General features: G+C 51.0%; 2 protein-coding genes across 3 annotated transcripts in view; one reads left to right on the top strand and one right to left on the bottom strand.

Annotated features, from left to right (window-relative positions):
• LOC144104679 (PIH1 domain-containing protein 1-like) overlaps nucleotides 1–23,265 on the bottom strand; it is a 189,167-nt gene that overhangs the window by 57,337 nt on the left and 108,565 nt on the right. The window lies entirely within an intron of this gene.
• LOC144104680 (uncharacterized) overlaps nucleotides 16,543–23,265 on the top strand; it is a 31,384-nt gene continuing 24,661 nt past the window's right edge. The window contains exon 1 of one of the 2 annotated variants that reach the window (XM_077637819.1): nucleotides 16,543–16,890. The gene's annotated coding sequence lies outside the window, so the exon portion shown is untranslated. The remainder of the gene's footprint in view (nucleotides 16,891–23,265) is intronic. The other variant, XM_077637818.1, reaches the window with a different exon arrangement.

Raw genomic sequence — 23,265 nt, 5'->3', positions numbered from 1 at the left:
TCGCCCTTATACATCCATCAGACCACACCGGCGCCTCAATGAGATCATTGGGAGAACGAAAGGGCGCATGTCTCTGCACAGTCTACGCGATTGGGAATTTAAGGCTCCACTCTCTGGCGGCGGATCGAGTGACTCACAATTCCCTCCCCCACAGAGTGCAGCAAAGAACCTGTTCGCCTACTAGCGGAAGCAAGTAGGGAAGAGAAACACATGTCTCTGCTGCGTCCCTGCTGGAAGAGTGCGGCTTCGTCAAAGCGTCTTCAATGGCAGCTCCCAACCAGGGTGACCGCCATCACTCGATTTATCCTCCTCTCTGTCTCATTCCCCACGCATGTAAAAAAAAAAAACCAGGGCCTCGGCAAGCATTCAGCCTGATTAACCCCGTTCACTGAACCACCGCAGAGAGAGAGAGAGAGACGTCTGCTGCCGATGCTCAGAAGGTTTGGTTTATGACGGTTTAAAGGGAAGCCGAAACGGTTTTCAAATCGTGTGGAACGCTGTGGTTGTGAAGACGGTACTTTGAAAATCATGTGTGTAAATTTTTGTCTCGATTCTGTCCGCGAAAAGAGCTGCAAACGCTTTTTAAAAACCCGCCGCCGACAGGCCCTCGTCGCTTCCGGAAGCGCCGGGTGGGGGGACGGCATAGGGAGAAGTGGCCGAAGTGACGCCATTCACGGAGAGTCGTAGGGCCGCACGAAATGGTTGGGTTTCGGCCCGGCCTGTGCACAGAGGACGTGATGCTCCGTCTAAAACATGACATCATAGAATCTAGAACCAAAGATGCAAAGGTGAAATTAGGCCTAGATCTGACCTTCGATAATGTAAAACACGCAGCGATTCTCACTGGCCCCCAAGAAAGTGGTGTTGGAAAGAAAACATATTACTACATAAAGGTCTTTCTATCAGACAGAACAATAAAAATGAAATTTCCGGACCTTGAATTGCCCGCCGTCCGACTGGGAAACAGGGGTACGCTGCAGGGATCGGTGCTTTCCCCCTTCCGTTTCAACGCAGCCATGCGAGACCTCCCGGCAGCCTCAAGGGAAGTGGAAAATTTGAAATACAGGATGTACGCGGACGGCGTCAATCTCTGGATCAACCAGGGCAGCGACGCGAGCATAGAGGAATTCTTGCAGGCAGCAGCAGACATTGTCGGGTCCTGTGCGGCCGAGAGGGGCCTCTCATGCTCTCCGCAGAAATCTGAACTCCTTATATATACAATCCGAAAGCGCTCAGGTGCAAGCGTGAAATAAATCTTAGCATCGCAGTCGACGGAAAAACGGTGGCAAATATCGAACAGGTTAGAATCCTAGGACTTTTCCTACAAGCTGACGGATATAATGACACAACGATTAGAAGCTAGACACTTACACCGCACAGGTAACTGGGATATTCAGAACAGTCTCGCTCAGGCGTCGGGGCATAGAAGAGCGTAGCCTCCAGAAACTGATGGAGGCCTACATTATCAGCCGCACATGGTATGCCACTCCACATCTGAACATTAGGACAGATTTTAAAAAAAAACAGATTAGACGCACTTATCAGGCGATGCGTAAAGAGGGCGCTGGGCTTCCCATTATGACCTCAACGGACCGCCTCCTCGAAATGGGGGTGCATAATAATTGGACTGAATTGGCGGAAGCAGTGCATATGGCTCAGCCAGAAAGATTGAGCCGAACTAACACGGGCAGAACCATCCTGGGTTGGGTTGGGCTGCAGTCAGGCAGGGGTTCGAGCGACAGAACAGATATTCCCCTAAAATGTCGCGTGCCCCCTCTCCCCCAAAACACGCACCCGACCTATAACAAGGAACGGAGACAAAAAATGGCGGAAGCGGTTACGAAAGTGCACGGAAAATTAGAAAACTGAGGAGGTCGCCTACGTAGACGCGGCTATAATGGAAAGTCGGGGGCGGCAGTCTCCACGGTGGTCAACGGCCGTGACGTACCAGTCGCTGCCGCATCCATTAGAAGCCGAAACATAGATACAGCTGGGGAAGTTACAACAGCGCTCGCTTGCGTTGGAAGGGTCTCGAAAGAGGCAAAATTTCAGCAAGTTCTGAATTGAACAGTTAAATTACTATAATCTGGATCCCCGCACACGAATCACTCCCAGGCAATGAGGCAGCACACGAGTTAGCCCGAGCCCTCTACTTCCGGGTAACCGTCGAGTCGCCCGACTGTCGGGGACTGGATGAGCGCGCGCAAACGTACACTGAAATCGTCGAGCACAATAGAATTGGAAGGTCTCTGCCACCACCGGACCGAACTTTAAGCAACAGAGAGGCTGTCGCTAGGCGACGGCTGCACGCTGGGAATTTCCCAAATCGCCTGGTTGTTCCTCACGCGAAGATGGACCTGATAATAAATGTAAAATCTGCGGAGAAAGGGGCGCTCTTGATCGTATAATCTGGCAATGTCCTGACTCCCCAGGCGTCAGCAAGAACATTAAAAGTAGAGATGCCTGGGAGGCCATGCTGCGAAGCGAGTCCCCCGTCGAACAGCAACAAGTCATCCGCTGGCGACGGAATCCGCGAAGAATACGTGTAACTTCACCAGTCTTTAGTCGCGGAGTCCCCGGCCCTCGCCCCTCGAGCCTGCGTGCCAGGGGCGGGGAGTATAGGGGGCCTCGTACATCGGTGGAAAATAAACTTCTTCGTCCGGCTGTGCTAGCTTGCTCCGCTGCGGCCCTTGCTTTGGTGAACCACAGATGAAAGTAACCTTCTGCCACTGCCGTTTGCTTTGTCTAGTTCGGGCGTTCCGTGTAATGCTTGAAGCCTGTATATAAACCAGTTTTGGCATGGCACTTTTTTCGAACAGCATACGGAAACAGCCTGCACAAAATGTTTGCATTCATATTTCTCTTTTCATTATATTACTTTCGTACCTGTTGGTGAACTTTTTGCCTTTTCCAGCTGGTTCACATCCATGCTGAGCTAAAGCCACTTCCAGCACTGCCCACTGAGGCACCCAGTTTCGAACTCCTTTGAGCTCGTTACGCACTGCGTGCCTCTTTTCTTTTTCCCTGATTTTGTTGCACCCCCTGGCGGCACAAGCAACACTCTTAATTTTTGATCAAGGCGCAACACATGCTGCTGCACCTAACTGAACAAAAAACCGATTGTATCAACCTTGAGTAATGCAAACATGAACGCTTGGTCGTGGCTGACGATCGACAATGCCGCCAGAATTCATGCAAATCTGTCCTCTAGTCAGAAAGGCGAAGTCGTCGAGCCGCGGTGCGCATATATCTGCCACAAGTAATTCTGCTGGTTATCTCGATACGCAACAGCAGCAACTTTATCCCGCAGCACACTAGTTTTGATGAGCAGCACTGCGAGATCCGAAACGCAGCCAAAATTATTGTTCAAAAGCGTATTCAGCATGCGAAAAAAAAAAACCTAGCCCGAACACGCGACAGAAGGAATAGCACCACACGAGAACCTCCGTCGTCTCCTCTCTTCGCGCTGCAGTACAGCAGTGAGCCCACTCCAACTCATCCAGTTTGGCATACTTCTGCATTTCTAAGAGGCCAACAGGTTTAATTAGGCACGCCATTACAAATAAATGAACAAACAGATGCTTTACCTTGCGTGACTTGTGTAATTAAACATGCCGGTGATCTGAATTCGACCATGTTTACAGGCGTTAAAAGAAGTTGGTGGCCAGGATTTTATGCAGAAGCGGTGCACAACAACGTTTCGACGCAATTTCCGTTTTCTTTATTGCCATTGGCACGTGCACCTACACGAAAGATACGCACGCGCATGCACCCATGCAAAACATGCGTACCAGTCGAGCGCTGCAGTGACTCAACGGTCATCGCGCTCGTCTGCTGACGCGAAAGACGCGGGTTCGATACCGGCCGTGGAGGTCGAATTTCGATGGAGGCGAAATTCTAGAGGCCTGTGTACTGCGCGATGTCAGTGCACGTTAAAGAACTCCAGGTGGTCGAAAATTCCGAAGACCTTCACTACGGCGTCCCTCATAACCTGAGTCGCTTTGGAACGTTCATCTCCATAAATCAAAACAAATCGAAATTTCCAACACGTCAAATGTCGCGGCATGACACCGCGCCGTCGTTGTTTCCGCCGTTTTCTGATGCAGCTGATGGCTCGAACATGTATGGTGAAAGTCCAAACTGTTCAACTCGGCTTGAATTATCCATAATTTCCAAAACGCAGTTGTTAAGTCAGCTGAACCAACGTGCAACGCCGTCGGTGCTGGCCGGAGATCCCCGTGGATGACGTCACGACGGACCCGGCCAATCGCGGGCAACAGCGGCGATGGCTCGGCGCCCTGAGGCGATGGGGCCCGTTTTCTTCTAAAAAAAAAAAAGCTTTCTGCGTGTACTTCCGCTCTTTTTGAATGAGATAGTCTTTTTCAGCAGACTGAAAACTATAAAATGCCGCAGGGAACTCATTTTTTTTTCGAAAAGTGCTTCAGCTTCCTGTGGAGTTCGCTGACCTTTCTGCGAACTCGTTGGCCTTGTGTTCGCAAGGAAGGCCGCTCCAGCGGGGTCGGAAGTCCCCAACAAAGGGGCCCGTCCTGTCCCTGCCTCCCCTTCGTGCAGCGGAGGTCCTCGTTTACGCCGCGCCGTCACGGGGATGACCCGCCGGGAAAAACGCTAACCAAGTACAGCTGTCGACATGTGGTTGTTAAGGGGCTGACGAGGTTTCGGGGGCGCACGAGATACGGCTGAGTATTAGCCGAGTGACCGGAAACCCACTGTTCCCGTAACGACTGTGTTCGTCTCGTGCGGTGTATTCAGTAAACACTTTAGCCGAGTGACCGGAAACCCACTATTCCCGTAACCACTGTGTTCGTCTCGTGCGGTGTATTCAGTAAACACTTTAGGGATCGTTTGGTCGCGTGTGCGATAGGAAAGTGGGAACGGCTGGGCCGTGGGTGCCGTGGGAGAGGGTGGTCGCGTTTGTGCTGTTTGTCTATTTGATTGCAACCTCTCCTTTCCCAAATGTTTAATCAGCACTCTTTCCCCAGTCTGTGACTAGTTGGCGGAAATCCTTATTTTCCTTTCCCTAACCACTGATTGGCGAGATGGGTCGTTTGTTATCTTATTGGTTGCTGTCCCCGCTAAGGGCGGAGACAGAGGGTTTAAAACCAAGCGCTCTGGGTTGAGCGGGGGCTGAATTCGTCTGATCCACGATTTAGTCATGTAAATAGTTTTCTCCTTGCTTTGTTTCTTCTCGTTTTTTACCTATGTTGTAAATAAATAGTTAACCTTCTCCTTTCCTTGAGTAATGTGAATGCTTGCGAGTAGAACCACCGGGTCATCAAGAAACCCCGATTTCATCATCAAGTAGTTTCCTCTCATCGCCACCGGAAGGGGAAACTCAACTGGCGCAGTCGAGACAGGATCGCAACTTCTTTCTACTCAAGGCATTGGACGGAAGGTGAGAAGAACAAGTCGGTGGACAAGCTGTTTGTCCTAAAGCAGAAAACGTGAAGCTGCATCGCAAGACTGACGTCGAAAGCTTCGGGATCACGGGTCGAGTTCGAGAGGACGTCGGAGGCTCAAGTCAGCTAGGAGCTGAAGGAGCCGGGCAACAACAAGCCATCGAGGGTTCGAGTCAGCGAGCTGCTGAAAAGAACGAGGCGTCCACATCGAACGGGTTCGAGTCAGCGAGCTGCTGAAAAGTAACCAGGCGACCAAGTCAAGCAAGTCAAACGAGGCAGAAGTCAGCGAGCTGCTGAGAGATCCAGAGCTCAAGTCGTCCGCATCGAGGAGCCTGTCGTCTTCACTGAGGACGACGAGATCACCGTGGCAGAGAGCAACCAGTAAGGTAGGAGACCTTTCTGCTTTCTCCGAATTCACCATGTCGGTGTAGTGTTTAGTGCTAGAAACGATAGCACGGAAAACGGAGATGGCTGCCGTACGGTACGATCAGGAGGGCAGGATGCGACGTGTTGAGCAGGAGGAGGCTGAACAGCTGAGTGAAATTGAAAATTTGAAACTCCAAATTGAACTAGAAAAGAAAAAAACTCTCACAGATGCAATTGAAGTTAAGGCAGGGGGCGAAAGTTGATAGCGAGGTCTTATTCGCAGCAGTTCAATGTTATACCTGCATGAAATTTGGACACTCGATGATTGACTGCCCGAATTCAAAGCAAAAACAAGATGTTCCCGCGGTGAGGACAGATGTGTGCAAACTAGTAGCTCAGGTAGAGATACTGGCGCCTGATAAGCTACATTCCCAGTCGGAGATGACTGTTAATAAGGTCAGTCAACCAGATGGGACAGAGGATCTGGCATGCGGAGACTTGCATACCGAAGGTCAGAGTTCTGAAACCTGTGTGGATTCAGGGACTGAAATAACGTTACCAGGAGAACAAATTCAGTCACTTTCTAGGGGTGAATGCTCTGAAGAAACAAAACAGGAAGGTGCGGTTCCCCAGGTAGCGGACGCTAATCTGACGTGTGTGCCGATGACTACAGCTTTGACAGCTGCAGCGGTTAGACAGCAGGGCCTAACGTTGTGTGTCGTGCCAGAAGAGATCGGCATAGGAGTGTTAGTCACTCCTGTGACGAACATGCTGTCAGATCAACCCAATATAGACCAGACCCAGGAGACACTTCAGTGTATTGCTCGCGAACAAGAGTTCAGCATCGCGCCCCAGCCAGTGTGCGTTAACTCTGACGCAGCATCAAGGGTCGAGGACGGGGAGAAGGCGGAACTGATTGTGAGAACGCTCTTTGCAGTCGATAGTAAGCTAGCCGCCAAAGATGAGTTGTTTTGCCAGCCGGTGCTGACACTGTGCGCGCTGACAGATCTAGCTGAAGGTGTAGGGCAGCTGGTAACATCGGAAACACACTCGCTACTAGAGCAGCCAGAAAGGGACCAGCCAGATGAAGAACATCAGAGCTCAGATTTCGATGAGCATTTCAGAATCTCGCACGAATCTGTTCGAGACAGACTCGAGGCTTCAGTGGAGCTTCAGGCAAATCCGGAAGCTACAAATGTTTCTGCATCAGATTGGGAGCTGACAGGGGCAGCTGCAAAGAGTTTCGCAGCACATAGGAAACTGGTGGATGCGGGCAATGCCTCCATTCCTGTAGGTTTCCACATGGAGCAACCTGCCCCATTAGCAGAACTGTGGAAGCAAGGCGGCGAAGGTGATCGTAAAACGATAACGAATGAGCACATGCTTTTCTTTGAGGAGAACGCCGGCTGTCAACACTGGAAACAGCTAGCACTGCCGGAAACTGCATGTCAAAGTGTAGGTCAAGTTGCCGATGACAGGCCCAACCCTATTCTAAAATTCAAAGTAAGGGCGGATGCAGACGCCATACCAACAGCAGCCTTCGTGGCCCGTGGGGAGTCTGTAAGCTCAATTAATTTTGAGAAAAGCGACAAGGGAGATCCGATAGCGGCGGTAGCCTTCACAACCGGCGCCGTGCCGGATAAATTGGAATTTTGGTCCAATCTTATGGACAAAGCTAAAAGGAAACATCTTCTTTTTCGAGATGTAGGTGGCTAGAACTCATCCTGCCAATTTGGTGCACCGATCTGACATGGTGGTTCTGGAACGTGCAGATTGGTGTCCTAACCTTGTGTGCACGGAACGAATTGAGGCTGTGCATGTGTGTGCGCAGTGCTGCTTGGAACCTTGTGGCCGGACTTTAATGTCACACTGACAGCAAGTGTCCGCGTGACATTCTTGGTTGGGAGGTGTGGAGTTCGCTGACCTTTCCGCGAACTCGTTGGTCCTGTGTTCGCAAGGAAGGCCGCTCCAGCGGGGTCGGAAGTCCCCAACAAAGGGGCCCGTCCCGTCCCTGCCTCCCCTTTGTGCAGCGGACGTCCTCGTTTACGCCGCGCCGTCACGGGGATGACCCGCCGGGAAAAACGCGAACCAAGTACAGCTGACGACATGTGGTTGTTAAGGGGTTGACGAGGTTTTGGGGGCGCACGAGATACGGCTGAGTATTAGCCGAGTGACCGGAAACCCACTATTCCTGTAACGACTGTCTACTTCCCTTAACGACTGTGTTCTCTTTGTTGCTGTCAACAACCTGAGTCATCGCCTCGTCGGCACATGTTTCTAGCGTCTGTGGTGCCGTGGGTGGCGTGGGGAACGGAAGTCGCATTTGTGTTGTTTGTCTATTTGATTGCAACCTCTCCTTTCCCAAATGTTTAATCAGTACTTTTTCCCCAATCTCTGATCAGTGGGCGGACCTTGTTTTCCTTTCCCTAACCACTGATTGGCGAGATGGGTCGTTTGTTATCTTATTGGTTGCTGTCCCCGCTAAGGGCGGAGACAGAGGGTTTAAAACCAAGCGCTCTGGGTTGAGCGGAGGCTGAATTTGTCTGATCCACGATTTAGTCATGTAAATAGTTTTCTCCTTGCTTTGTTTCTTATCGTTTTTTACCTATGTTGTAAATAAATAGTTAACCTTCTCCTTTCCTTGAGTAATGTGAATGCTTGCGAGTAGAACCACCGGGTCATCAAGAAACCCCGATTTCATCATCAAGTAGTTTCCTCTCATCGCCACCGGAAGGGGAAACTCAACTCTTCCCTTTAAAGGGGCTCTGAAACGCCTTCCGAGGAGGACGCATTAACTCACTTAATCACTGCACTGCGTTGCCATGAAAACGACAGCCAAATAATACTCTTCTACATGCAGCAGACAATCCACAATCAGGCGTCAAAGTTGGCGAGCCCTTCCCTGTGACTTTTTCACGCTCGCACCCTCCTCCGTCCCCCGCATCTGCGCAGACAATTAAGGTGAGAGGTGGCCATTGGCTAGATTCTTGCAGACGTCAGGCAGCTACCTTGGCCGCGGCCAATAAACCGCTAATCTCCGGCGGGTCGGGAAGCTCCGCTCCCAGAGGTGGGTCGGCGAAGGAGCGCCAACCTTCCAGCATGCAAAAAGTGACGAGAGGAGAGGGAAAGGCGCGAGGACGCTGAAATTCAAATTTTAACTACAGGTAACTCAGCTTCTACAAAGCGCATTCAAAAAATCCTTGCTGGACACTATTCGTGAAGCGGCGTGCTGCAATAGTCCAGGCATGCCGCAACTTTATTAGATGCCCCTTCACAGCCCCTTGTTACGTTTCGCCTACGACGCGCGGTATAGCCGGCGCGGATGCAACGGACGCCGGGGCTTCGTTCAAAGTGGCGGTCATTTTGGGCCCGTTCAGTGCTGCCGTAACGCCTCCCGCCAAGCGCGTCCAGGCAGGTTTCAATGCCACGTGTCGTCGTGTGTGTGCATGCTGGTGCCCACGCTTGTCAAAGCGCGGCAGCCGGGGAGAGGAGCTCCCCAACTGGGAGGCGAGGAGGTCTGACCGGCGCCGGCACGGCGGACGCGTCACTTCACGTCTCAAAATGTCCGTGCGTCGCCGTCTAGTGCGACTCATCCCGAGCCGTTCCTTCTTGCCCTCGACTCCGTGGGTATAAAAGCAGCTGCCCCGGACGCCAAAGGGAGACTTCGATTTCTTCCTTCGAGTAACGTGGTCGCCCTGACCGGCTGCTCTTTTGCGATGCCAGAATAAACAAGTTGTTCTGTTGCCAGTCGACTCATCCTTTGCCGGGACCTTCGGATGTTTCCAGCTGTGCCCCAGGCCGCCAGGCCAACGCTACCCTTGGGGCTTGCAACCCATTTGCAACAACTGGTTGCCAGCGGTGGGATCGCGACAACGGAGGCCAGCAGAGAAGATATGCGGTCAACTGTATGCTGAGCAGCACAACGACCATCCGGGAGCAGTGCAACGAGCCCTGTGTGATGACTGGTTGCCTGCAGCGGAACGACTGCGCTGAATTCTTGGCTGCGAGGTTTGGTGAGTGCGGGACTTTCTTCTTCTGAGTTTTGCCAGGCTTTTGTTAGTGTCAGAAACAGAGCTGGTAATTGTGTTGTCGTTGCTGCCGGGTTAGTTTGCGGCAAGACAATAGTAGGCAGTAGAGAAAGCAGCATTCGGAGCAGCCATGGATTTGAAGTCGTTGCGCAAACCGAAATTGCTGGAGCTTGCAAGAGAGTTGGGTCTGGATGTCTCAGACAAACTCAGAAAACCAGAACTGCTAAGGGCTATTCTTGAGTTGGAGGCTGAGGATGACGAGCTGTCGGAATGCCTTGAGACCATTGAGGAGAGGGAGCAAAAAGAGAAAGACGAGCGCGAACGTAAAGAGCAAAAAGAAAAAGAGGAGCGCGAACGTAAAGAGCAAAAAGAGAAAGACGAGCGGGAACGTAAAGAGCAAAAAGAGAAAGACGAGCGCGAACGTAAAGAACAAAAAGATAAAAGAGAAAGAAGAGCGCGACCGTCAACACGCTTTGGAAATGAAGCATCTCGAGGTAGAGATGGAACGCGCTCGTAATGGAAGTCAGGCACCCGGTGCAGGAGAACGAGTATCGTTCAAAATGACTGACCTGATGCGGCCGTTTAAGCTTGGAGAGGACATTGGTTTGTTCCTGGTTAACTTTGAGCGAACGTGCGAAAAGCAGGGGTTCTCTCGGGAAACGTGGCCACAGCGCTTGCTCACTTTGTTACCCGGCGAGGCGGCCGACGTAGTCGCTCGCTTGGAGAGGAGGCAGAGGATTTCGACCAAGTGAAATCGAGTCTGCTAAAAAGTACAGGCCGTCAGCGGAGGCGTTCCGTCGGAAGTTTCGGGAAAATGAAAAAGGCAGAAGTGAGTCATATACAGAGTTTGCCTACAGGCTTATGTCAAACATGCAGGAGTGGCTCAAGAAGAGAAAGCGTTTGGTGACCACGAGAAAATTCTGCAGTGTTTCGGGCTGGAACAGTTTTATAGTCGGTTACCTGAGAACGTGCGGTACTGGGTCTTGGATAGGCCAGACGTTAGTACAGTGGCTAAAGCCGCCGAGCTAGCCGAGGAGTTTGTGACGCGTCGGGCTCGCGGAGCTAAGGACGGTCAAAAGGGTGAACTTGGCTCCAAGTCTGAGAGGCCGAAGTTCACACCCATGAGAGCAAGGGGGGACACACGTAGTGCGGATGCGAGTGAAAGCAGTCCGACCGAACGTAAGGAGACGGCGGCAGCCGAAGCCGAACGCAGAAAGCGGTTCGAGAGGAGGCAAGCGCGCGTGTGTTATACGTGCCAGAAGCCGGGTCACTTTTCGGCGCAGTGTCCAGAAACAAAAAGAAAAGTCGTGTGTTTGTCATTATGTAGCACTGACGAGAACATGAAGCTTCTCGAGCCTTACATGCGAGACTTCCTCGTGAACGGGAAAGAGTGCCGAGTGCTTCGTGATTCCGCAGCTACAATAGATGTAGTTCACCCCTCTTACGTAGAACCCGATATGTTCACGGGCGAGTGCGCATGGATCAAGCAAGCCGTAGAAGCTCATAGCGTGTGTCTGCCCGTAGCAAAAGTGCTTATTGAAGGACCTTTCGGAGCACTTGAGACGGAGGCCGTAGTGTCATCTATGCTGCCCCCCCAGTACCCGTACCTATTTTCGAACAGGTCCGATCACCTCCTGCGCGAGAAGGGGCTTTTGTTTGGTGAGGCTAGCGTTCAGGCCTTAACCAGATCGAGAGTTCGGGAGCTCGCTGCAAAGGCGGTAGTTGCGGGGCCGACGTTGTCGAACAATGAGAAAGGGTCGGAGGCGCAGCAAGCTGATATTCAGAGCACGTCCGAACTGAATAAAATTGAGCCTGTAGCGTTGAAGGCACCAGGTACTGGAGAGGAAATGCCCGACACGGGAAAGCTAGAAGAGCTTCCGGTCGAGCTTCCGGGACTAAGCTCAGTGACGAACAGGGAAGACACCGATCAGGTCATTAGTGACTTACTCAGTAAAGCACCGCTGTCGCCTGAGCAGAAAACCGAACTACACCAACTCTTACAAGAGTTTCAAGGTCAGTTCTCTGAGAGGCCTGGTAGGACTTCTGTCCTTACTCATGAAATAGAACTTACCTCCCCAGAGCCAGTACGATCCAAGGCGTACCGAGTGTCACCCCGCCAGCGCGATATTACGGAGGCTGAGGTAAAGAAAATGCTACAGCTCGGTGTTATTGAGGCGGGTTAGAGTGATTATACCTCCCCTTTGATTTTACTTGAGATACCGGGCAAGGAACCTCGTCCTTGCGTCGACTACCGCAGGCTTAATTCCATCACTAAGGATCAAATTTATCCGATCCCTAACATCGAGGAGCGCCTTGAGAAAGTTAGTAGCGCTCAGTTTATTTCCACCCTAGATCTTGTCAGGGGTTACTGGCAGGTTCCACTTACACAAGAGGCTAGTAGGTATGCGGCGTTCATTTCACCAATGGGAACATTCCGTCCTAAAGTTTTGAGTTTTGGTTTGAAGAACGCGCCATACTGCTTTTCAAGCCTCATGGACAAAGTGTTGCGGGGACAGGAAGAATTTGCTTTACCGTATTTAGACGACGTAGCGATATTCTCCGCAACCTGGTCTGAGCATATGGCACACTTGCGGGCAGTGCTAACCCGCCTGCGCGAAGCGGGCTTGACAGTCAAGGCTCCCAAGTGCCAATTAGCACAGGCCGAGGTTGTCTACCTCGGTCACGTGATTGGACAGGGTCGTCGCCGCCCCTCTGAAATAAAGGTGGCCGCTGTGCGAGACTTCCCGCAACCGCGCACGAAGGCCGATATTCGGTCGTTCTTAGGTGTCGCCGGCTACTAACAGAGGTACATCCCCAGGTACTCCGATATCGCGGCTCCCCTGACGGATGCTCTAAGAAAAACAGAGCCCCAAACAGTCGTCTGGGGCGAGACAAAGGAAAGAGCTTTCAGCGCCCTAAAGAGCGCCCTAACAAGCCAGCCTGTGCTACGATCGCCAGACTACACAAAAGGGTTCGTTGTTCAGTGCGATGCTAGTGAGCGAGGCATGGGCGTTGTACTGTGCCAACGGGAAAATGGAGAAGTGGAACACCCCGTCCTTTATGCTAGTCGTAAGCTGACCTGTCGTGAGCAGACGTACAGCGCCACCGAGAAAGAGTGTGCGTGTCTCGTGTGGGCCGTTCAGAAATTGTCATGTTACCTAGCCGGCTCGAGGTTTATCATTGAGACGGATCACTGCCCTCTCCAATGGCTGCAGACCATCTCTCCCAAAAATGGCCGCCTCCTCCGCTGGAGCCTCGCTTTGCAACGATATTCCTTTGAGGTGCGTTACAAAAAGGGGAGTCTCAACGGTAACGCCGATGGCTTAAGTCGAGGCCCCTAACGTGGGAATCCGCCTCAAAGTTGTTTGTTACTGATGTTTTCTTCCTGAGGCAAGATTTTTAACATATTGCTTTTGTTTAGTGTTTCAAAGTGATGATGTGCTTTCTAGTGCAATTTTCCAATTTGTGGACGCGTTCTGAGTGCTGCTTGACTACTGTAAGGAACTAGGCAGTAGTATAAAAGGGGAAAGAGCCTGGCAGAGCTTAGTGAGGGTTGTCTCGTGCTTGCTGACTGAGCAGTTGCGTTTCGGCGTAGTTCTAACGTTTGCTGGGAACGAGAACAAAAATGGCAACTCTCCCGAAGTCACTTTGCAGTGTCCTGTGTGAACCTGAACTTGAGAACGAGGCCTTCTCTGTGCGCTGCGCTCAAGCAACGTCGAGGGACGACCGGTTTCGATTACGAGCATCATCGAGCGACATCCCTCCGGACAGCGGATGCAGTCCCCTGACCATCGGGATCTCCTTCTCCCGGCGGGGCGGTCTGTTACGTTTCGCCTACGACGCGCGGTATAGCCGGCGCGGATGCAACGGAAGCCGGGGCTTCGTTCAAAGTGGCGGTCATTTAGGGCCCGTTCAGTGCTGCCGTAACGCCTCCCGCCAAGCGCGTCCAGGCAGGTTTCAATGCCACGTGTCGTCGTGTGTGCGTGTGTGTGCATGCTGGTGCCCACGCTTGTCAAAGCGCGGCAGCCGGGGAGAGGAGCTCCCCAACTGGGAGGCGAGGAGGTCTGACCGGCGCCGGCCCGGCGGACGCGTCACTTCACGTCTCAACATGTCCGTGCGTCGCCGTCTAGTGCGACTCATCCCGAGCCGTTCCTTCTTGCCCTCGACTCCGTGGGTATAAAAGCAGCTGCCCCGGACGCCAAAGGGAGACTTCGATTTCTTCCTTCGAGTAACGTGGTCGCCCTGACCGGCTGCTCTTTTGCGATGCCAGAATAAACAAGTTGTTCTGTTGCCAGTCGACTCATCCTTTGCCGGGACCTTCGGATGTTTCCAGCTGTGCCCCAGGCCGCCAGGCCAACGCTACCCTTGGGGCTTGCAACCCATTTGCAACACCCTTTAACGTCCCAAAGCGACTCAGGCTTCCTGGTCGCTTCATTGTAGGAGGGGAATGGCTCTATTTCCTGGTTCTCCCTGCGGAGATCAATGCTCAGGCTATCAGAGACGCCCTAGTGAAGGGCTCCGCAAAAATTTCGACCACCTGGAGTTATTTAACGTGCACTGACATCGCACAGCAAACACGGGCCTCTGAAATTTCGCCTCTGTCGAAATTCGACCGCCGCGGTCGGGATCGACACCGCGTCTTTCTGGCCAGCAGCCGAGCGCCGTAACCACTCAGCCACCGCGGCGGCTGTGCTCAGAATGAGAAAGGGGAGTCTGACGCGTTCCTGTACTTTGCTCATTTTTGCTTCAGTAGCTAGCTAGACATAACTAAGTGTGGGGTTTTCAGTTTTCTAAATTTAGTTTCAACCGAAAAAAGTACGCTGCCCCTATAGCTGGCTATTGAGTTTGATTAAGTTACGTGCACTGAGGCACTGCTCCGCTAATTTACGCACCCAGAGATTCTGCGCTTATCGGCGCTATTTCAAAACTGAACATTGTTTTCTGACAAAAGGTGAGATACGGGAGAGGCCGTAGTCAGGCCACGGTGAAAGATATTAGCCGAGTACATAGCGGCCCGCGCCGCTCTCAGATGAAGTCCCCTAGCTGCCACAAGATGCCTGTTCGCTCGGAGGCCCGGGCGCATGGCATGACAGAGTAAAATTTCATAAGTCATGGCATATAGGTGCCTTGAGTCACCGCCCGATTTAAAGGGTTCGGCCCGCCCGCCCGCTCGCCCACCTGTCCTCTGGGTGGACCTGGGGATTTTCAATGGGCACAGAACATGGGTGTCTGGTGATAGGAGCAAAAAGGAAAAGCCGCCCATGCGCTGTAGTACATTATCAGTGCACGTCGAAGATCGCCAAGTGGCCAAAATTCTAAGGTTGGTCACGGCAGCTGCTTCTGTTAGCAGATTGTGCAAACTTGCACAGGAAGCAACACCGTCTGTCATGCTTGCGTAAGCTCCAGTGACGCACGTTCAGTGCATGCTCCCTGTCGCTTAGCGCTGCTATCATGTCCTCTTTATCTAATCACCAACTTGCCCAGCCTTACTCAATCGGGTGCGTAGAACCAGACACATATGAAGGTATCCTTACTCGATTAAGCCGCGCTGGATGTTTGAGGCCAGGACGGGAGTTTTGCGGACATACACAGTCAGGTACCACGAGATAGACACGTTGTGCGGAGAGGAGGAGGAAACAGAGCGACAGCAGCGGTGATCAACTCGAGTCACTAAGAAATCACCAGCGCGTCAATCGAGGGCTGCACGGTAGTCGAGGCCGAGGGGGCAGCCGTAGCTCTAGCGGAGGGCTACCGAACCAACAGGTCCCTAAAAATATTAACCGACTCGCAAGCAGCATGCCGCAACTACACAAACGGCAGAATCAGTCGCAGAACACTCCGCATACTCTGCTCGAGCGACCCGCAACAGACAGTATGGGTACCAGGACATACTGGGGTTCAAGGGAACCAAGAGGCCGATAGGATAGCTCGAGGGCACACTAACCGTGCGTCCGACTCACTCGACCTCGAACAACCAAACCCGGTCCCCCTGAGCTACTCAGAAATCCTAAATTACCATAAGGGGGCGAGAATGAAATACCCGACGCCATGCAAAGAACTAAGCAGACAAGAAGCAGTAGGGCGGAGACTATACTGCAAACAGAGGCCTTCCCCAAACTAAACACCCTCCATGGGCATGTGTCACCCCACGCAGTGCGGTGACACATGCCCATGGTGCGGAGATAAGCCAACACTCTTGCACACAACATGGGCCTGTCAGAAGAACGATCAGGTATCCAGAGTAGAAAACCCGAGTGCGGAAGAACAGTAGGAGGGGATGCTCTCCGTGGATTGGTCCGGCGAGCTCACTGGACAGCAGTCCTCAGCGGAGCCCTGGACTAGGGGAACCAACCCCGTCTGAAGAAGACGGAAGACGCCATCAGAAGACCGCGAAAATTACATCAATTTAGAGCACAATAAATGTTTTTCATCCTCCTACTCAGAAGTCATGGCTAGGTGGCTTGAACACCGCACAATTCAAAGGGTTCAGCATGCATGCATCCATCCATCCATCCATCCATGGCTCCACTTCGAGCCACACAATGGCACGTAAGGGTTTTCCTGCGTATGAACCGAAAGCGGAATACGCCTGAATAACTTCCCAAACTCTCCTGGAGTGCCATTCCTGAAATATGAATGAGTCTCGATGTTTTTTTTTGTCATCCTTGACCTGTAAAATACGGGATGCGTTCTCCGGAAATGGCAAACGCGCACTGAAATGTGAACGCAACGCAGTCGGCACTTGCGTTCACCCGCCGCAAGCCAGAGCTAACAGCAGCAGCACAGATATCTCGGCCGGCCACGCAGGGGAGGAGGGGCGGCGAAGAAAGGGCACACCGGTTTGTCCCTCTCTGCTGCGTCAGCGGCCAGCCCACGTCAGTGCTGCGGCGACCAGCCAACCGAGCGGGTGCCAAGGCTGCTGCTGCTAGCGTGGTGCGCGTGTACGACCGCGCTTCCCGTTTCATTCCCCCCCCCCCCCCTCCTCCCCCGTGGTTTCTCGGGGAAGAGGTGAGTCCGTCCACCTGCGCCGTCGGGTGTGTTCGCCCAGCAGCCGGTCGGAAGAGCCAAGCTTCGCGAAGGTGAGTTTGTAGTTTCGTCAGTGCACTGACGATATTTCGAGACTAGTTAATACCACGTGTAGTAAAAGCAAGGATGCCTGCGCAGTAAGTAGGACAGCTGCACCCCACGCCGTCAGAGATGAGCGCCTCTTAGAGCTGCAATTTGAGGCCAGGATGGGACGAGGACTCACCTTTTCCAATAAGTTTGTTGTTTACGATCAGGGACTCGTGTCGGGAGCACAGCGGCGCAAATTACGCAGACCTCTTTCGCGCGTTCGTTCCAAGCAAGCGACGAAAACAAACAGCTGCCAGCCTTAATCTCCCGTCGGCACGCAGTGATTATCTGCGGCGATAACGCGCCGCTCGAACTACGGGGCTTATCGGCTGCCATCCACCCTAGAACAGAGCCGTGCCTTTTTTTTTTTCGGGATCAGCCAATGCTGGACATTTTTAACGAATTTTCCACCCGGTCAGAAGCCATGCATATCTTCGTGGCGTTTTTCGATGAAAAGCATGCAGTTTACACATCAACAATCCTCAAGAGGACAGTAAAAGGCAGGACTGCGCCCGTGGTGTTTGTGTCCTGTCTTGTTGGCGCAGCCCTACACTTGTACTCACTGGTACTCACCTATGGGGCAGAAATGCGGATACACTGAGGACAGGAAAAAAACAAAGATAGGTGTAATGTTAAGAGCCAGGGAACAAGCGCGGGTTAATGACGTATCCAAGATGAAGAAGTAGGCAAGCCATGGAATGCTTAGGCACGACAACTGATGGTCGTCATCGGACTGGATTCCAAGAGAAGGCAAGCGTAGCAGAGGCTCACACCGCCCAGGGTTAACGGGAGACCTGCAGTGGGTCCACATCACCGCCATTTCGGCATCGAATGGGTCGGCGCATGTATGAAATGCAGTTCAACACATATGTCACTTCATGTATAGAAACGGATTTTACATATTCGTGAACGCCTAGGAGCTTAAACCCTGCCGTTCGGAAGAAGCAACCTCCTGCCTACTCTTGGACGCATTTCCACTCAGCTCATCATGAAGGGCGCTGCAGTTGATGGACATCAACCTGCAGCTAAATCCCAGTAGCATATCTTCAAAGCTTCGGCAAGCATTCGTACCAACACTCGAGGGCGAATAAACACCACATGCATCGGCAAGAGGAAACACACTCAAGGCCGCTGCGTCAACCGCGGCTGCGGGAAAACGCAAGCTTTGCTCCCAGCGGAAACCACGTTGTCATGCTAACCTAGTGGCGGCCGAAGGGGCGATGCTTGGGCAGACGGGAAAACTGGCCTGCGGTAGTGGCGCAGATTACCAGCGGCGGATATATGTATACTGCTGTCTGTGGCTACAAATGAGGCCTAATCACCCATACTAAATTTGCCCTCTTTTGTTAGGCAGCTTTTAAAGCCCTTTTCGGCCCACTCCTCTGGGCCTGGCGGCTCGGTGCTCTTCGTCCGATACTGGTTGATTTTAAAGTGCATAGCTAAAAATACGTTCGGGCATTACTTGAATTAATGAAAACGACTAGATTTGTTGTCTCCATTCGATGCCGACGGCTGTTGCCGGCTGGCTTCAGCTCATGCTGTGCAGACCGGGTCACATATGGCACTTCCCCCTTATAGTACTCGCGCCCTGCGATGTCGGCAGTCGTCGCTTTAAGGGCACTGTGGCCAAAACTACGCTCGACAGCTATTTTCAGGCGCTAAAACTTGCATATTTGCTCTCAGCAATCGCCGAAATCGCACACACGAATCCTGTGTACTCGATAGGCCTCGTCACGAAAGGGGCCGGCGGTCCACCGTCGGCCGAAATTCAAGCATCTGGCAGGCGTTCCCCGCTGATTAGAAAGAAAGTGTGAATATATGAAATGCTGCCGCTCGTTTCACTTTTTTCGATAAAGATAAGGCACACAAGCGTAGTTTTTCGGCCCGTCTATTTACCGGGCGTGAAGCTTTCGCTCGGCCGCACAAGCCCAGGTGACAGCGGCGTGCGCCGTTTTCTGCCCGTGTCGCTCAATTGCCTCGCCGATAGGTTCTATGCGCAGGCACCGATTGAAAGCACATCTTCGCTGGTGCGCGCACATAGCGTATGTCGCCGTGGCTAGCATGAGGTACAATAAGTTTTAAAATTCTTAAGTTTATAGAATGTCATACCAACTAGTCCCTCACCATACTCTGCCAGTTCCCACTAAGTTCACTCATTACACTACTGCGATACGGGGTCGTTGGTCGTGCTGGCGTCGTCGTCGGCCTAGCTTGACAGCCCAGGGCGTCAGCGATGACATTTGCATACCGACCGACCGCTGATCGCCGTCCCATCGGCCTAGTGCAACCGGACCATATATACACCTATACAGCAGAATAACTGCGTTACTATTATTAACGCTTTTGTGGCACCAGTCACCCATATATGGGGGACGACTGCTACTTCGATCGCCCGCGGAAGTACAGGGGACAAGAGACCTCGCTGCGCACACTGCAGTAACGAGAACAGACGACGTTGCTCTGTGTAGGCCCTAGTGACGTCACGACAGCATTCAATATGGCGGTCGCTGCCGGTGGGAGGAGTTTCCCGTTCTCAATTTCGATCTCCATTTTTTGGAATATACAGCGCGTCCAGGGCAGCCAAATTTCGGAAACTGAATCATAAGCTCTTGTATTAGTTACTGAAGCACAAAACTGCAATAAGAACGACCATGTCATGGCCCCTTTAATAGTTTCCATCATTTACTGATCAACCACACACTCTAAATTTTCTTAATTAGCATCATCAAGCATTGTCTTTTCATTCTGATAATTTTGACACCATTGAACCCCCTTTTCAATTTTTTATTTTTTAACTAATGAATTAATTACAATGACTTCATTGTAACTCGTCATGGCGTATCACACACCAATCAACCATAAATCACTAGAACCACTAATTACCATAATACGATTTTTTTTACGCAGCCCCCGATTATAGGTCACCGGTTCGAATCCCTGCCGCGAGCCCATCCCAGTAGTTTCAGTGGGGTTGAAATCTGGGTCAGTTGGTACGTGTTCAGGAAAAAAGCCAGTCAAAAGACGGAACACAGCGTCTTCTGACTTTTTTCCCCAGTAGTTTCTCGCAGCACTACCAAAGCTGCGATGAGTGCACAGGCACCGTTCTGGCGCTGTGGAATGTAGTGTCAGTATAAAATAGGCATACGGGCATATGGGACAGCGTGCTTTAAAATTCGCATGCACTGAACGCCATTCCACATTGAACTTTAACGTATGCTCGCGGTTCGTGTGCTATTTCCCGAGTTAATCGTGCGCGACGTTTGCGTGCTCGAAAACATCTTTTCCAAAATGACGGCGTCCTTCGAAGCAGGACCCCTCGCCTCGCAGCGAATTCGTTGTTGTTAGTGCTATTTTCAGTACGTTCACTGGCCATAAATAGGGTACCGGGCTTTTGCTTCGTCTCATTTCGCATATATCAGAGCGTATGAGCTATAAATTCGCTCTATTAATTTTTTATTTAGAGTGACGACTCTGCCATTTCTAGTCCTAAAGAGAAGCGTCGAATTTGCTGACAAAAATGCTTGCCATTCTAACAAACAGATGGCGCCACTAGGCCAAACTTGTTGAGGAGTGATTGAGAAAAATGGGGGAAAAGCAGTGGGCTAAGAAAGTTTTCAGATACCTGTACATAAGGAATGTTGACACGAAATGAAGAAACCGAAATAGAAAAATGACAAGCAAATATCTGGACAGCAGTCGGGGTGCAAATAAGCAATTATCGGTCAAGAAAAAGGTTAAAGAAACAGAGAGAGCTCAGTGGAAAACAGGGATGCTGACGAAATCGGCACTGGGAACATACAGGATCTTTAAGGAGGAAATTGCCAAAGAAAATATCTATGATAATTGTAGGGGAAGCTCTTTGCTGTTTGAGGCCAGGACGGGAGTTTTGTGGAAGACATAATAGAGTCAGGTACCACGAGACAGACACGTTGTGCGCTGCTTGTGGAGAGGAGGAGGAAACGGCTGAACACTTGATACTTTTCTGTAAAGGACTTCACCCTACAGTGGAAAGCAGCGGGGCTGATTTATCCAAGGCATTGGGGTTTGAGGACTGTAGATTTTAAGAGGGTAGAAGTAACCAAGCGAAGGTTATCTGATTGGTGGCTAAAATCAAGACAAGAGTAAAATTTCATAAGTCATGGCTGGGTGGCTTGAACCAGCGCCTGATTTAAAGGATTCAGCCTTATCCATCCATACATCCGTCCGTATAGTTTCGTCACCGCTAGCATACTCATAACAAAAAGTGCGAATGTGACAAATGGCGTAACACCCCGGAAAGTGCTTGCGTTTAGCGTTTATAGGCAAGTGTGCTTACGCTTATGGTACACAGACAGGGTCGATTTACACTCTTCTTTTAACCATACATGTGTACGCCGCGAGGAGAGGACACGCAGACTAGGTGCGGATGAACACGCTTAGCGCGCTCTCCTGATTGGCTGAGGAGGTCTCTGCCTTTGGTAGTGCTGCAAGTTAGTTATGGCATGGAGTATAGACTCGAACTTAACTAGTACGTTTTGGTCAAATGTTTAGGGGAATCGTCAAGGTGGAGTAGAATTGTAATAAGGGAGTAATTACTCACTGGCATCCACCCAATCGTAGCCATACGGCTACAAAGAAAAGCGGTACAGCTTTTTCATAAACTTCGCGGCGAAAGAAAAATTCGTCCTGGTCCATGGTTTGAACCCGGGACCACTGCTTCAGCGGAGTAGTCGCTCTACCAACTGAGCAAACCGGGACGGCAACCTTATGGTAGGGCGAGACCGAATTGATCAATAACTCAAGAAAGCTGTACAGCTTTTCTTTGTAGCCATATGGCTGTGCTTGGTTGGATACAAATGAGTAATTAATCCCTTATAACTAGTAACTTTATGCTGCACGAAACGCTGAATTGTATGACACCATGCATCTGCAACATTCTGCGGCAGTCGGTTGGCATGATATGATTCTTTGTATGCAGTCGCCGATTATTTCTGACTACGCCGACGTCTTTTCGACCGAACGAGCTGTATGTGCTATCGCATAAAACTGCGCAGCTCTGCGGCCCTCGTAACTGCGAGTGGGATGAGGGCCGACGTGAGCGTGCACTCTTTCGCAATGCACAGTCGAACATTGAATGCACAAATGCCATGGCTGCCACAAACAATTGATTAATAAGCCTATCTCAAATTTTTATTAGACGGCCACTCAATTCTGTCACCTGCACAACATGGCTTCAGGCACCACAACCGAACTAGCAGAAACGGCGTAATTTCGCCCTATAGATATATTAATGACCGAAGCCAAACTGATGCAATTTTCCTCGACTTCGCCAAATTGTTCGGTAACACCTCGCTCACTAAGTGATAAAACTTGGGGTCTTAAGAGCCTTCTTTGCGATTGGATACAGTCCCATCTAGCACCAAGGCATCGGCATGTGGTCTGCAACGAATTTCCTTCAGACATGTCGGTAGCGTCCGATGTTTCACAGAGCCCTTTACATTTTTTACTGTTTATAAATGATATCACAGATGAACTGGAATGCAGAATCAGGCTCTATTTTATATTAATTCAAAGGGAGGCTACTGGAACGGTGTCTGTCAATTACAAAAAGAAACAAAAAAGTGGCTAACAAAACACTTGCTTATCTTTCAGCCATTGGACAAGCAATCGTTCATTGCGGATGCTGTAGATCGCGACAGAACAGACGAGCGCTCATCTGCTCATCTTTTGTATCGCGCAACACGCATTCCCAATAGCACAAACAATGCCATGGCTAGAAGTTTCACTTTCCGATACGCTGCCAGTACCACAAAGCTTTTGGTCTTGTAATTCCGATCATTCAATATGCGAATGTTATTTCTAAATATTAGATGGTCGCATAGAGAGCAACACATCCAATAATATTGCGTTTTCGACCAGTTACCCCGCTAGAAATAGGAATAACATCCATTGCATTCCAAGAACTATGAGTTTAAATATTCCTTCTTTGCGGTAGAATGAAATGATATCGATGAAGCTGTTGCCTTCCTAAATGACTTTAAGGAATTTGTTGCTGATTGTGGCGTGATTTGTTGTAATCTGTTTTGTAACTATATTAATCTTAGGATCATCACGGCGTTGCACAACTTTCAACTGTTGAAACTGTTGTTTCTTTGTGTGTGAGTGTGCTACGATTTAAATGCCATTCTGCCACAACTCCGTTAATGGGAGTTGGCAGTACTGTAGATATACATATATAAAATTGAGATAAGCGCTTTCACCACAACAAGGCCATCATTGAACAAAGGCCTTATCTCCGCCCCCTCAATTGCCTTCTCTCCACTACCGCTGCGGCTCTCCTCCTGCGCTGCGATAGCGTCAAA

This window comes from Amblyomma americanum, chromosome 9 (genome assembly GCF_052857255.1).
Source record: "Amblyomma americanum isolate KBUSLIRL-KWMA chromosome 9, ASM5285725v1, whole genome shotgun sequence".
Lineage (NCBI taxonomy): Eukaryota > Metazoa > Arthropoda > Arachnida > Ixodida > Ixodidae > Amblyomma > Amblyomma americanum.
Note: the sequence above shows the minus strand (reverse complement) of the source record. Positions and strands in the feature narration are given on the sequence as shown.